The sequence below is a fragment of the Miniopterus schreibersii genome (assembly GCF_964146895.1).
Source record: "Miniopterus schreibersii genome assembly, chromosome: 5".
In the NCBI taxonomy this organism is placed as follows: Eukaryota; Metazoa; Chordata; class Mammalia; order Chiroptera; family Miniopteridae; genus Miniopterus; species Miniopterus schreibersii.
In genome coordinates this window covers 75,239,880-75,255,474 of record NC_138106.1, presented here as the reverse complement: position 1 = coordinate 75,255,474, position 15,595 = coordinate 75,239,880, and positions in this window count along the sequence as shown.

The following is a 15,595-nucleotide window of genomic DNA, read 5'->3' as shown; positions in this document are numbered from 1 at the left end:
CGCTTTCCTTAACATATGCAGATATAAAACAATGGTTTTTTGAAAGCTGAAATATTTTTACATCACAAGAGATCAGAAAAAAAATGGATGAAAGTAGAAACAACTGTTTTTCATTTCCTTACATGCATTTGTCAGCTAAAGGTTACTTTTTAGATCAAGAAAACTTCGATGTCAAATCCCTTCTGATGAGAGAATCGAGGAACCATGTTGGGATTTTGGGTTTATTTTTAAGTAAAAGAATATTGTAATACATACTTAGAGGGGTAGAGATGTGTGTAAATATGAAGTTGCATTCAATTTAATGCTTCTTTCTTGTTTCTATCTTTAGGTTGGGTATAAACATGGGTAATCCACAATTATATATACACATACAACCTAACACTCTTTTTTTTTTTTTTTTCATTTATCTGAAATTTTGTTTAACAGGGGAGTAAATTTTTTTCAAGTCCTAAATACCTAATGCTTCTACCGTAACACATAATCTGGAAGACCTCTAGACGTTTTAATTCCAGGGGGAAAATAGATAAGGTACTGCATAAAGCTAGGGGTGTGTAAGGAAGAAATTTGAGAAGTAAACGGTGTTAGAGGAAATCGGAGAGGGGCAGAGTGTGTGCCTCGATTTATAGTAAAATAAGCTATTTTACTCTTCTTTCATTAACTCAAATTCTTCCCTGGAAAGGAACACACATGTCAGTGTACACGTGAACAGGCACACACGGAGTTCACTGTAATTAGGGAAACAGCCATTGACAGTTTGCTGTTTTTCCAGACAGCGGGCAGAGATACTCAAAGTAGAAAACATTCGTCTTTATTTTCTTCTCTAGATGCACTTTTTAAAAAAAATCCTCACCAAGGATATGTTTTAATTAATTTTAGAGACAAAGAAAGGAGAAGAGAGAGAAACAACAATATGACAGAGAAACATCGATCAGTTGCCTCCTGCACATGCCCCCAACAGGGATCAAACCTGCAGCCTGGTATGTGGCCTGACTAGTAATCAAACCTGAAACCGAGACAATGCTCCAACCAACTGAGCCACCTGGCCAGGGCTAGATGCATCCTTGGATATAAATAATCCACTGAGGCTAAATATCACAGATATTCTTATATTGTATCTCAGACAGGTAGGGGAGGCAGTAAATTTTAAATTCAGGGCTGGAGTTTTGCTTTGTTGTATCATGTGAGGTTTGCAAGGGAGTTAAGGATATGTTCTTAAGTATCTCTAGTGTCCTGGCCGGTTTGACCCTAGTGGTTGGAGTGTCAGCTCAGGCACCAAAGGGTCATGGGTTTGATTCCCCATCAAGGGCATGTACCTGGATTGCAGGTTCAATCCTGGGTCTGATTGGGGCATGTGCAGGAGGCAACTGCTCATTGTGTGATGTGTTTCTCTCATATCGATGTCTCTCTCTCTCCCTCCTTTCTAAAAAAAAAAAAAAAAAAAGTATTTCTGATGATAGTAAAAGCAGCTGATGGTCGTTGAGACATTATCGGCATCGACGTTATTATTGACATCAGGAGTGTAGGCATGAGGGAACTTGAACGAATGAGAACTGTGGTCATACAAATGCATGTTGGGATTTCAAAATCTCAGTTGCTGCTCCTCATGTCAGATCTCAGCATATTAAGGACGTGATGATGAAGGTATTCATGCTTCAACTTTTTTTGAGGGTAATAGGTCACTGGAGAGGACGGGCAGAGTGTGGCATGAAACACAAAGAAGGGAGGGTTTGCACAGGGGTAGAAGAACAGATGCTGGGAAACTGCAGGGCTGCCTGTCCTGAGAAGGACGTGGTCCTGCTTAGCAGTCATGAAGGGGATCCTGTAAAATGGAATGGGTATGCATTCCCTGGCTCAGAGCCGTGTCAGGTGAGGCCACTCCTGTTATTTGCTAGCCTCCTACATACTGGCTTGACATTGATACATTACCTCTTAATGAATAAATTCATTGAACAGTCAAGGTGGCCGAGCTAAGAAAACACAGGGAACATTTTATTACTCATTAGAGATGTTTGGCCATCTCTAAGGCTGGCATATTGCTGTCTGTATTTTCACTTCCATTTTCTCCTGCTAAGTCATAGCATGCAATTGTTTCTTAAAATGTCTCTTCGGTTTATACATTCCAATCCACTCCTTTTTCTCAGCAGCAGCTCAGAATTGGAAATCTGTAACGATTTTCTCCAGCTCTCACCTCTCTCCCCTTCCAATCATTTTAATGCATCAATGTGATTAATCCTTGCAGAGGATGATGTCATTGTCTAATCCCACTGATCAGGAACACGCACAGCTTCGGGGCTCCACTCTCCAGCCACATTAGTCCTTCGTAAACCTGCATCTGGGGCCCCGCTGCCCAGCACTCCCCCAAACGCGTGCCCCCCTCCACTGGCGCCCTGTCCCCGGGCCGCAGGGCCCATGCTCACATCTGTGTCCCCAACTCCATTTCACCAGCGTCAGCTGCCCTTGCTCTTCTCCTCACTGAGTCTGAAGTCCGCCCTGCTTTGTGGACAAATTATATTTCCGTTTCCCCAAAAATTATAATTTAAATATTCCAGCCTACCTGACTTCTCCCTTCTCTCCACTTTATACATGTGCCCATTCTCTTCTTTTGTCTCTCCATATGGCTTTTAAGCAATTTGAGAGAAAGTGGCATATGATATACTTGTCCACTGCCACAGTGCTCAGGAAGATAACACTGGCGATCTATGATGGCTCTCCTATAGCCATTACTGTGCTCTTAGGATGCTGTTAGAAACAGTACACTTCTTGAGCGGTTGCCTTGACAGCTTTTAAAGAATTTCAGCAAATGTTGACTGTTTAGTATAATATTTTTTATGTTGCTCAATTCCCCTTCTAAAATTTGCCAAATGTGCTCCTGAAAGTACTGCTGAAATCAGCTCATGATAAAGTCATCACTAAAATGATTAAGGCCAGAGCACAAATGGACTTTGATTATGGATGCATATTCACTTTCAAAGAGCAAGCTTTGACTACTCAGTGCCTCAGTCTCTATTAAAGGCACCCCGGTGACCTCAGCCGTAAGTCCCAAGAGATCCGATTCCATTTATACTTCATAACCCAGGGGGGCAGGGGGCTAGTCCACTCCGTTCTGTTGTGGGAAGATATTCAGAAGCTTCTGAAGGTCAATAATGAGGAAAACCTCAAGCCCAATAAAAGAAATAAAGAAATGAATAATTTAAAGTAATGCATAACATGCCATTTCGTTGCAGTTAATTCTATTTTCCACCTCTTTACTGTAAGACAGTTTAAACATAAGAAATTCTAATTCTTCTCATACCCTGGAAAACATTTTTATGAAGAATTAAGTGTGAAAGTGACTTAGGTTGAAAACAGTAATGAAATTATTCCTATGCGTCAAGTTTACATTGTAGAAAATCCAAAGGAACTTTATCCAGTCAGAAAGGAGTGTTAGACAACAGGTATTTCAGGACAGATGACAACCCGGCGTAAATGTTACGTGGCTTTTGTCCTAGTTGTTGCTCCTGTTTTTCCCCATTGTCTTCAGGAAGTTAAAGTCATCTGAGTAAACATTCTTGTTTCCACACCTGCAAAATGAAATAGCTAAATCTGATCAGCCCTCCTAGTTTGGGCCATTGCATTGAGAAAATTAAATTATCATCTCAGCATTTCAAAGCCGGCGAACTGCATTGCATGAACCTTTTGTAGGCAAAATATCAAGGGGATAAATGATATGTTTAGGTGAAAATTCTCTCTTCTATGGAAAAAAATGTTGTTCACACAAAAGTTATTGAGCATATTCTCTGTGTCACTGTGCTATATACTGAATTTTGAGTTGAAAAAAGAAAGCCATAGCATAGAAGGAGTGGAGTTTCAAGGTTGTAGAGTAATATGGTTAGGGAGATGAAACACATACATGAAGTGTTCATAGCAATGAAATAACAACACTTAAGAAAGATAAGTCACTAGGAAATGTTAGTGCTATGAGTTCTCGGGATGGGGAAATTAGTAGATCAAGAAATCAAATTGATTTCACCTGTTGTGCTGAAAACCAATACATACCCCTGTGCTGGATGCTTTCCTTACATTATCTCCTTTAAGGAAATCAAAGTGGGGTTTGAGCAGGAAGACTCTGGGCACAAAGGAGGGACAGAAAGCAGAGGTCTGAGGGTGGGACGGCAGAAGGATGCCAGGCTAGCAGGAGCAGAGAGAAGTTTGGAAACCCGGGGAGGGGGGTGTGAAAGTCAACCTAGGGGTGAACGCAGAGATTTAAATACTCTCAGCCCCTTCAGTGCAGCCAAAAGGTCGTCCTCCTGAGACCTTCACCCTCTTTTCCTGTTTAAAGACCTTTTTCAGGAGCTTCATAGAATGGGCGCCCTTTCCTATGGCTTGATTTAGCCCATCACTAGCAACTACCACATCAAAGGTGCTTTTCAACCAAAAATGTGACTAGTTGTGAACTGCTGTGTATTCCAGTGGTAAACTCAGGATAGGTTTAGTGCCTGCACGTAAATAAACATATTCTGTGTATATATTCACAAAGAGATTTATTTGTTAACCATATTTTATTTATGCCAAGAGTCTTTTCCTCTCCAACTGCCCTCTCAGTGCTATGAACCAATTTCTTCATTCATAGGACAAATATTATATTCTGGGAACAGGGTAATTAAGTCCCCAAAATTATTGTTCTAACACTTCAGCAGTTATATGCCCACCATAGGCAAATAGAAATAATTATGTGAGAGGAAAAATACTTGTAACTTGTTTCTTCCAGCTCATTCACCAAAAGACAAAGCTATTAGGTTTTGTTTATTTAAAAAAGACAAGAAAAGGCAAAATCTCCCTGTTTATACAATGATAAGCTTTTGTCTTTGTTTTTTAAGCTCTGGAAAACTCTTGTAGGAAAAAAAACACTTTCATGCTAGTGTCAGAAATGAGTTCTATAGAAAAATAGCAGGAGATCCAACAGTCTGACACAACCCTCTGAAAGAGAGATAAACTCATGCAGGGCTGGGAGAGGCACCCCAGCGTTGTAGGAACCTAATTATGAATTTCAACTTGACGATAAAGTATTTGACATTGATGAACTGTCACTGAACAGCTATAAAGACAAATGCTTTTTTAAAAAATAAAGAAATGCTTAGCACTCCTTAATAATCTTGATCTTTGCTATCACCCAATCCTGTAGTCACTATATGTTCTCAAATTCTTTCAACCAGTTTTATTACTTGTCATTCAGACATCCTTTTAAATAATTTTTCCTAACACTAAAAGATCACTTTTTTTGTTTGACTTTCTGCTCTATCACTATTCCTCTAGAAATACTGTGATTCCTTTCCTCCAATCCAACCTGCAGATAGCTAAGAACTGAAATGTAAAAAAGCCATAAAGATTCAGCTTATTTATGGGTCAGAATTCATGAGATCTGAACTACCAGGTGAAGCTAAACAACTAAACAAGTCCTTTAGATGTGTTTTACCAACTCCTATAATGAATGTCATAACCATCCTCAGTTCTTCACCAGTTCTCAACCTGACACCTGATGCTGCATTTTTGCTCTTTTAGGTGGAGAGGTGTTAATGAGCACTCTGCCACTTCCCCTCTTTTTCACCTAAAAATCTTACTTGACAACTCCTCCCCTTTTTCTGACTCTTAGGCACAAATTGGTAGTTGCAAGATAGTCACGGGGAAGTAAAGCATAGGGAACATAGTCAATATTATTTCGATAACGATGCATGGTGCCCGCTGGGGTACTGGACACATCGAGGAACACCCTGCAAAGTGTATGATTGTCTAACCACTAAGCTCTATACCTGAAGCCAGTACAAAATAAAATTGAAAGAAAAAAGATTGTTCTTACTCATGCCCAAGTCACACTGGCTCTGTTCTCTCAACAACAGACTTCTCCACTTCTCCTGAACCTACCTCTTCAATTTAAAAAAAAATTATCTTTATTGTTGAAAGCATTACAGATGTTCCTTTTTTCCACTGACCCTTTATACATCTTCAGTTTCTCTCTCTCTACTGGTCCCTTCTCTGAAGTAAAACATATACAACTGTCCTTTCCTAACAAAAGGAACTGCGCTTTTTTTCTCCAAGTGGATTATCAAGCTCTCTTTTCTTTTTCTGACAAACATCTCAAGAGTATAACCCATATTAGCTAGTCATCAATTGCCCACTGCCCACTCCTCAAATCTTTCCAGTCTCCTCCTAATATCTCCCAGCATTTTGAGTTTTCTCTTTAAGAATTACGACTGACATTCTGAACGGGGGCTCTAATAATGGCTTTTTACCTAGGCCTGCTCTTACTCACCGGCAACACGTCTTACCGTTGCCTCCCTTTTGTCATTGCTGCTGTTACTTTTGTTCTGAAAACTAACTTGCTTTGTTACATAACTGCATTTCTGGGTTCCTTATACGGTTCTCTTGGTTTCTCGTTCACATACCAAATACATGCGGGCTCTTGGAAATGTATGGGTTCACAGTCATTGTTATGATCCTTTATTACGGGCAAAGCAAGGACTGGATGCACTATTTGCCAGTTTCAGCACCTTTTGCACCTGCCCTGTGCTATATTTTGGGCATCTTGCTCAAAAACTTCCTTACTCGCAGTGATGACATTTGCAGATGGCAGAGGGGAGTTTTGCCAAGGACTTGTAGGTGTTCTCCTGAGAATGACCCGCTTCGGTACTGAGAGTAGCTGCGATTACCCACAGCAGCTTCTGGCAGCATCTGGGCAGCCCCTTGAGAACCACTGGCTTTGTGTTGCAGATCGTCTCCGTTAGCAATGGCTTTTCAGAAAGGCTTATATTTCTGCAAGCTGGAAGTAAATTTCCTTACCTTTGCTTTACCAGCCCTTTCATGTCTCTAAAATAAGTCACTTTGTAATACCTGCAGTGATGTCTGTTTTCCTGCCTGCCCCTGAATGATACACTATTTGGCACCAGAAGTAGTTCCTAGGTGAAGAGCCACCTAAAGATGAGTCTCTGTCCTGGTTATCTTACCTGCTGGGATCTGGAGGCAGCAGGGACTTCATCATTAGAGGAGAATGAGGTGGAAGTCCACAGGACACAGTGGAGAGCAGTCGCTTAAATTGCCATCTGCAGTTACCTGGATTACAGAGCCTAACGGAAGCAAATATGGGGAGTCCAAGGGACTCTTGGAGAAGAATGCTGACATGGAGATGCGCGAGAACTGTGGGCACCATGCCTACTTCTGAGCATACTGAGAGTAAAGGAAGAAAAGCCTCAAGTTTTTAAATTCTCAGCTCAAGGCATGATCAGAAAACTAGCCTAAAATAATCTTCTCTCCTATAGCCTCGGACCTGATGTATTCAAACATCAAACCCAAAGTTTGAGGCTACAGGTTGCAAAAGTATAATGTAAGTTAAATCCCCAACTTTGCCAGCTCTCTTCAGTAAAAAGTAAGGCATTGATCTCTGTATATGTCAGAAGGCAACCAGAATAAAATAAAAAGAAACAATTCTCAAAATTTAAAACTGAGGTCATATAAAGCAGAAATTTGGTAATGCTGTTGATGAAAGGGGCTTAGAACGCATTTCTGGTGACTGGTTCATGTCCAGACCTGTGTCGTTTTACTGAAACGACTCTGTCTCCAGGCCATCCCCATCTCTGGAGTAGCAATTGCACTCAGATTTACAACTGGTTTCTCAGTCGCCAACATTTATTACAAAGTACATTTTAGATACTCTTCCCCAGGCACTGCTATTTTGTGCACCATAATATAATAGGTGAAATTGGCTACTGCTCTGTAGACCTGCATCCTAACTTGCAGTGTGATCGTGGGCAAAAGGCTCCTCTGAGTCAAAATTTTTAAATAAATACAATGAAAGATTTTACATTTTGTTAGCATTAGAATATTTTTTTCAAAGAAGGGCTACATGGAATTTTAAACAGGGAAGTGTTGCTCTCAATGGGGATCCGGGTGCTGTGGAAGCTTATCTAGTCAGCAGCCCCAAAGTCTTTGCCCAGCCCGGTGCCCAGCAAGTAGTTTTTATGGGGAACCCCCACCAATAGCACATTTTGAAAATCACTCGAGTAGTAGATGTTAAGGCCCATTTAGCTCTAAGTATTATTTTTTATACTTTGTAAATAATCCTTAATGATTAAATGACCAGTAAAACAGAATCCAATCTTCTTAGCTTAAACATTGATATAAACTGGTTCTAAGTTATCATTCCACCAATATTTTTTTTCTTCATAGGCTCTGAACTACTATACTGACTCATGTTGAACAAATTAATATGGGTTCAGAGAGCATTCAATGTAATTACCTAGTTCTAATATACTAATACACCTTCCTTCTGTAGATGTATGACCTCATTCACTTACTTATTTGGATTTTACATAGGCAAGACCTAGTTTTTTATATTTTTCATCATTTAAATAATTTAGTTCCATTGACAAGTGAGTCATTTAGGACTGGGTTAGCTGCACACAACAGAAAATCCTAACTATATTAGTAAATACATAGGGGCTTATTTTTCCTTTACTTAAAATAAATCCAAAGTAAAGACAGCCTACGGTTGAATGATTGGTTTAGCATCATCAGGAGTCTAGCGCCTTCTGCCTTTCCCCCTGCCCTCTGGCCTGCCAAGGTGTCTCATGGTCTAGGGGGGATGCAGATCTCCAGCCGTTTTATCCATATACCAAGCAGATGAGGAGGAGGCTGAGGTTCTGAAGAGTAAACGTCCAGTTTTTAATTTTCCCTTTAGAGGAGTCTTCCTGGAAGTTCTACCCGGATTCTTCCTTTGCTTGGAGCTCAGTCACGTGGATGGAAAATGATGTCTTTTGGAACCTGAATAACAGGTTCCACTATTGCAGGAGACGGAAGAACGGACACTGGATGGGACACTTGAGGTCTCTGCCACAGCAACAAATCTATTTGCTCCTCTGAGACTACAGTCAGCATAGCAAGCTGTGAACTTCTATTACTTATCCTTCCAGTCCTAGCACCTGGCACAGTATCTCAATACGTGGATGAATAATAATGAATGAATGAAAACCTTATCTTTCTGCAAACTGCTGTGTGGCTAGACAGTCAGAATGGCAAGGCAGGGCCCATATCACACTTGAACTGGGACTATGAGAAGTACTAGAAATAACTGTCCCGGGGGACAGGAATGATTTGTATTTGGGAAAGCTCCTTCAGAAGAAAGAAAGTAAAGCTCACCTTCACTTCTGTAATTGCCTGTTAATACATATATAGTCTTGTATGTAATTTTAATTTTTAGTTTTGTCTAATGTTGAATTTATCTTAACTTTTTATATTACCTTCGGATTTCTGATATAAATTTTAATGATAAATATATATAAAGGAACAAACGTTTGATAAAGCACATGTAAGAATTTCTTGTTTTGTCACACAAGGAAAATTCATCATTTTTTTCACTCTACTTTTAGATGTTTCACATAGTATAATGAGATTTAACTTCCTACTGTCACAAGATTGGGCAGAAGCATGCATGAATCTAGAAAAGCCAGGTTTTAGGCTAATGAAATATCAAGGGAAGGTCCTGTGCTTCTCATTAGCTCTAAGTGGTTCCTCAGCAACTAGTAACCAAATACAGAAATGCCTAGTTACCGACTCTGCCATCACAACAATGCTATAGTTAAAACATTTATATCTGTCATCTATCATCTATCTACTGCCTTACTCTAAAAATGATTTACATGGCTCACAAATACATACTGCAGCGAACAATATAAAAATTAAATATATAGACAATAATCAGAGCAAAGGAAAATTAGGGGAACAAAATATTAAATCAATCTAGGAATTAGATTAAATGAAATGCATACCATGACATCCTACTATTCTCTTTCTAGAAGTTGGCCATTAATCTGGTTCTCAGACTTCTCATAACTAGGGAAACTCATTCCAGAGAATGTTAAGATCAGTATTTGGGGAGCCAGTTATACACCTATCAGGAGAATTCTGAACCTAGAGAAATAACATTGCCCACTGATGGTTAACTTATAAAATCAAGAAATGATTTTAATGGAAATAAAAATAATTTTAATAAGCCGGCCTTGAAGAAAAGTGAACTGAACAAACACACATACAATTTGAAAGAGAATTTATCAGTCTTAGGAGCATAAAAAAGGAAAGTTATGTATCTTCAAGTTGCTGTATCTAAAATGTGTTTAAATTTAGCAAGGGGGAGGGGGATTCAAGATGTTTAGCAATATTCCTTGTGGAAAAACAGAGTTAAACAATATTAGACCAGTTTCCTTATTGTACAAATTCTCAGGATCTTTAATATTTAATTTGAATTATGAGTCTGTAAGGGGGAGTAAAGTATGCAAGATTTCCTAACCTTAGTTGACAATTAGGGCAGATGCTATGTTATGTTTTTACTGCACTGTTTCCTCTTCCTGGACACAAAAATATCCAGCGTCCCTCACAATTAGGTCTGGACAGTGTGAGTGGATTCTGGCTTGTAAGGTCTGGACTCACTCTTACAATTCTCCAGTTTCCTCTCTTCCATTGTGACTCTGAATGGCACATATTCCAGACACTAAGACTCCTGTTCTGCACTGAAATGTGATATGAATAAAAAATACACTTTTGTTTTGTCCAGTTACTAAGATATTAGTGTTTACTTGTAATTTTGGCCTGACTTCTCCCAGCCTGATTGTAATCAAGCTCCTGATTTTTGGAGAACATTCACAAACATCTTATTTCTTAACATGAGATGTTGCTCGAAGATAAATGGTTGAAAAATATATTACATCCTGATACCTGAATGAATTATTTTGCCCATAGGTTTATTAATAAGTTTAACGAAGAAGAAGCTTTACCAAAAAAATCTGAGTCTTGTTTTTAGAATGTTTTAGTTGTTCACTTGGAGACCACCATCCAAATAATATGTGTTACATTTCAGAGGAAGTAATCCAATGCAGACCAATGAGACGTGAGTTTCAGATATCTACTCCCACGTAGTCATGATTTTAGACCTTTGCTTCCTGGCCAGGGGAGAACGTGGGGAAAGGATGATCGGTTGTCATTATTTCAGTCACTTGAGAACATTGCAGTCAAGCACTCAGGCTCTTGAGCTGAGTCTCTTCTCAGTTTTGGTTTGTCTCCCAGAAACATGGGATGGGATTTGCTGTAACATTTCCTCTGTAAAGGAGAACTGCCTGTTCAAGCATCTGCCTTCTTTTACACAATTACAAAAAGTATTAACTAAACTCTACATCTTAGTTGGATTTCACTATTTTCCTTAATGTTTTTCCTTTCTGTTCCAGAATCACATCTTGGACACTGTACTCCATTCAGGCATCATGCCTCTTTAGCCAGCTCTGGGTTATGGCTGGTTCTTAGGCCTGTCTGGCTTTCCTCACTAGTGTTTTAACCACACGCTCATCTAGGTGCTGCTGCGAAGGTATTTTGTAGGTATGGTGGTAAACATGCCATAACTGAGGTTTTCCAGGGATGAAGACATTCTACCTCAAGACTGCAGCATCAACTCTTGCTGGAGTTTCAAGTTTGCCAGTCTGCCCTACAGACTTTGGGCTTGCCAGTGCCCATAATTATGCGAGCTAATACCTTAAAATAAATCTCTTTATATATGCTTTACATATATTATATATAGAAATATACACACAATATATATGCTTTACATATATAAAGAGATATACACACAAAATACATATATATATATATACACATACAAAATCTTATATGCATAATCTGCTATATTATATACTCTCTCGCCCTCTCACTCTCTCTATATCTATCTATATGTCTATATATATGTGTATATATATGTATATAATCTATATATGTATAATCCCTCAATTTGTTGGCTTTTTGTGATGTTTTCAGTGTGATTGGGAACAGCATTCTTGCCATTCTCACCACATCTTATCCAGAGTGCATGCTATCATCAGGACTTACTGATAATGCTAACCATGATCACCAGGCTGAGGTAGTTTTCCAGGTTTTTCCACTGCAGCTTATTTCCCTCCTTCCTTACTCTGCTCTTTAGAAGATACTCAGTACATACAGCCCACACCCAAGGGAGGGAGTTGGGGATAGGGAGAGAAAGCTGTACCTCCTTGAGGGGAGTATCTACAAAAGTTATTTAGCATTCTCCAGTACAGATTTGTCTCTTCTCTGCATTTATTTCTATACCAATCATTTATTTAGGTCGGTATGAACTCATGGATATTTTATACTTTATGCAATAATACAACAAAATAATACTTATCTTGTTGCTCAGATTGTTCCAGGTTCAGCCACTGGGTGCCTGCGGTTGGCTCCTGTGTCCCCTGACATGCTCCCGTACTTTTGATTCCGCGCACTTCTTTCTGGCATTATGAGAAGCACCAGGCTCATCTTGTATATGCGCAGCCCAGCCCTAGAACCAGCCATTTCTCCAGGGAGTCTTGCTTCCTTTCACTGGAGAAAGCATTAGAAAGCCGTGTCTGGGAGCTGAGCTCATCTTTTAACTTTTTTTTTTTCTTTCTTCTTCATTTTTAATTTTAATTTAATTAATTAATTTATTTTTAAATTTACCTTTATTGTTGAAAGTATTACAGGTGTCCCATTTTCCCCCCAATTGACCCTCACCCCCTCCCCAGGCTTTCACCCCGTTATTGTTTCTATCCATGGGTTATGCATATATGCATATAACTTTTTTGGTTAATCCCTGCCCACCCCCCAACCCCCTTCCCTCTTCCACCTGAAATATGACCATCTGTTACATGCATCAAAGTCTCTGGATCTATTTAGTTCGTCAGATTCTTTTGTTCATTAGCTTCTTCTTAAAGAAGACCCTTCAACTTTTCCTATAGTCCTGGTCTGGTGGTGATGAACTCCTTTAGCTTTTTATTATCTGTGAAGCTCTTTATCTGACCTTCAGTTCTAAATGATAGCTTTGCTGGGTAGAGCAATCTTGGTCGTGGGTTTTTGCTTTTCATCACTTTGAATATTTCTTGCCACTCCCTTCTGGCCTGCAAGGTTTCTGTTGAGAAATCAGCTGACAGTCGTATGGGTGCTCCCTTGTAAGTAACTAACTGCTTTTCTCTTGCTGCTTTTAAGATTCTCTCTTTGTCTTTAACCTTTGGCATTTTAATTATGATGTGTCTTGCTGTGGGCCTCTTTAGGTTCCTCTTGTTTGGGACTCTCTGTGCCTCCTGGACTTGTAAGTCGATTTCTTTCCCCAGGTAGGGGAAGTTTTCTGTCATCATTTTTTCAAATAGGTTTTCAATTTCTTGCTCTCTTTCCTCTCCTCCTGGTACCCCAATAATACGAAAGTGGGGCCTCTTGAAGTTGTTCCAGAGGCTCCTTATACTATCTTCATATTTCTGGATTCTTTTCTCTTTTTGCTTTTCTGGTTGGGTGTTTTTTGTTTCCTCATGTTCCAAATTGCTGATTTGATTCTCAGCGTCCTCTGCTCTACTGTTGATTCCCTGTAAATTATTCTTCATTTCAGTTCCTGTAGCCTTCATTTCAAATTGGTACTTTATTATGTCCTCGATGGTCTCACTTGTTTTCTTAATAGTCTTACTAAGATCCTTGAGCATCCTTATAACCATAATTCTGAACTCTGTATCTGTTAGCTTGCTTGGATCTATTTCATTTAGTTCCTCTTCTAGAGATTTCTTCTGTTCTTTCCTTTGTGACATGTTTCTTTGCCTCCACATTTTGGCTGCTTCCAGGTGTTTGTTTCTATGTATTAGGTAGAGCTGCCATGTCTCCTGGAATTTGTAGAGTGGCTTTGTGTAGTAAGTGTCCTGTAGGGTCCAGTGGCTCAGCTTCCCCAGTCCCCTGAGCTGGGTCTTCTAGGTGCTCCCCTGTGTGGGCTGTGTGCACTGTCCTGTTGTAGTTGACCCTTGGTTGCTGTTGGCATCACTGGGAGGAACTGACCCCCAGGCCAATCGGCTGTGAGGACCAGCTGCACCTACAGCCAAAGGGCTGCTGTGCTGGAGACACCCCTATGGAGCAGGATTTACTTCAGTGGAGCTTTGGTGTTCACCAAGTGTGCCCCTTAAGTGTCACTCGTGGATGTGGTAGGGTTGTAATCCAGCGTGGTCGAGTCTGACCACCAGGTGCACTGTCTCTGGGGACTCCTTGGAGGTGCAAAGTCAGCCTCGTCTGTCCCTTGCCCAGGGCCCCCCAGCATGAGCTACACAGCAAACCGTAGGTGGCTGCTACTTGTGCTGGGCTTGCAGGTGCCCAGGAGAGGCCAAGCTATGGGCCTGTGCAGGCTGCCGCTAGTGCCAGGACTGGGCATGGTAATCAAGCCCTATGGGGCAGCTGCTGCTTGTTTGAGAGATTTTGGGAAAGTCCTAAGCATGAGGCTCGAGAGCCACTTGCACAGAAAAGCCCCTGGAAATGGCCTGGATGAGCTGCAGGTGGGGGGTGGGGCCTCCGGGAATCACGGGGCGGGGCCAAAGGTGGGAGTCAGGTGCTGGCGACTCAAATATGGCGCCTGCCTGCCGGCTGTGTGCGGGGAGGACTCGCCACAGGAGCCATGGCCTCCGCCAGCCCTTCTGCCTGGGAGGAAGCCTCCCTCCAGCTCTCGCCCGGATTCCAGGCAGGTTAGTTCCCCCCGAGTGTCCCGGGTCCTTTCAGGCTGCTGCCCGGTGCTGGGCTCAGAGGGACCGTCCGAGTGGGTCCGTGCCGGGCCCTTTAGGAGGAGCTGCTGGGGCTCCCGCAGCCTCCGCGACCCTCAGGGACAGTCCCCGCTGGTTTCACAGCCCGTTGTTGTGGGGACGTCTCTTCCCGGCCTGGAGCCCTGGGCTGGGGGCCTGCTGTGGGGCTGGGACCCCTCCCTCCTCTGGGAAACCTCCACCACTGAGATGCCCTCCAGGGTTTACCCCGTGGCACCGGGTGTGGGCCTGTGGCTGTGTCTCTGTGATTCAGCCCCACCCCGCCCGCGTCTCCGCCCCTCCTACCCTCTCGGTGCTGCTTCAGCTCCCTGGCTGTGGGGCTTCTGTGCAGCCGGATCTCAGGAGTCTCTGAGTGGTGGTGGTTCTGTATTTTAGTTGTGATTTTGATGTGGTTGCGGGACGCGGCGGGTGCAGCTGTTACCTACGCCACCAGCTTGTTTCTCTATCTCTCTTCTTCACTTTAATGCGACACACGACAACAATTCCAGGAACCCGACAAAACTGTGCGGGGCATTACAAGCCCGTCTGGCTTCAAATGTCATCCCATTTCCCCAGCAAAGCCGTTCAAATCCAATTAAAGACAGACAACACCAGGAAGAGCCACATTGTGATCCCACATCTAGGGACCACCAGCGATGCATCTGGAAGACGGCCGAGTGCGGGAGGGTGGGCATGAACCTGGACCCACACGGGGATGCTAATAATTCAGTGGCACAGTGGACGGGACTCAGTGATAATGTGTCTTAAGCGCCAGAACTGGGCATGGTAATAAGAAAGCGCTGGAGAGGTGGGCGCCAACACAGTGTGTCTTTAAAGAAAATACCCATGAAACGCAGCTCCGTAAAGAATTAGGCCGCCCGGCCGGGCGTGGCTCAGCGGTTGAGTGACGACCTAGGATCCAGGCGATCGGGGTTCGATTCTCGGTCAGGGCACATGTCTGGGTTGCGGGCTCAATCCCGGGTCGGGGGCGTGCAGGAGGC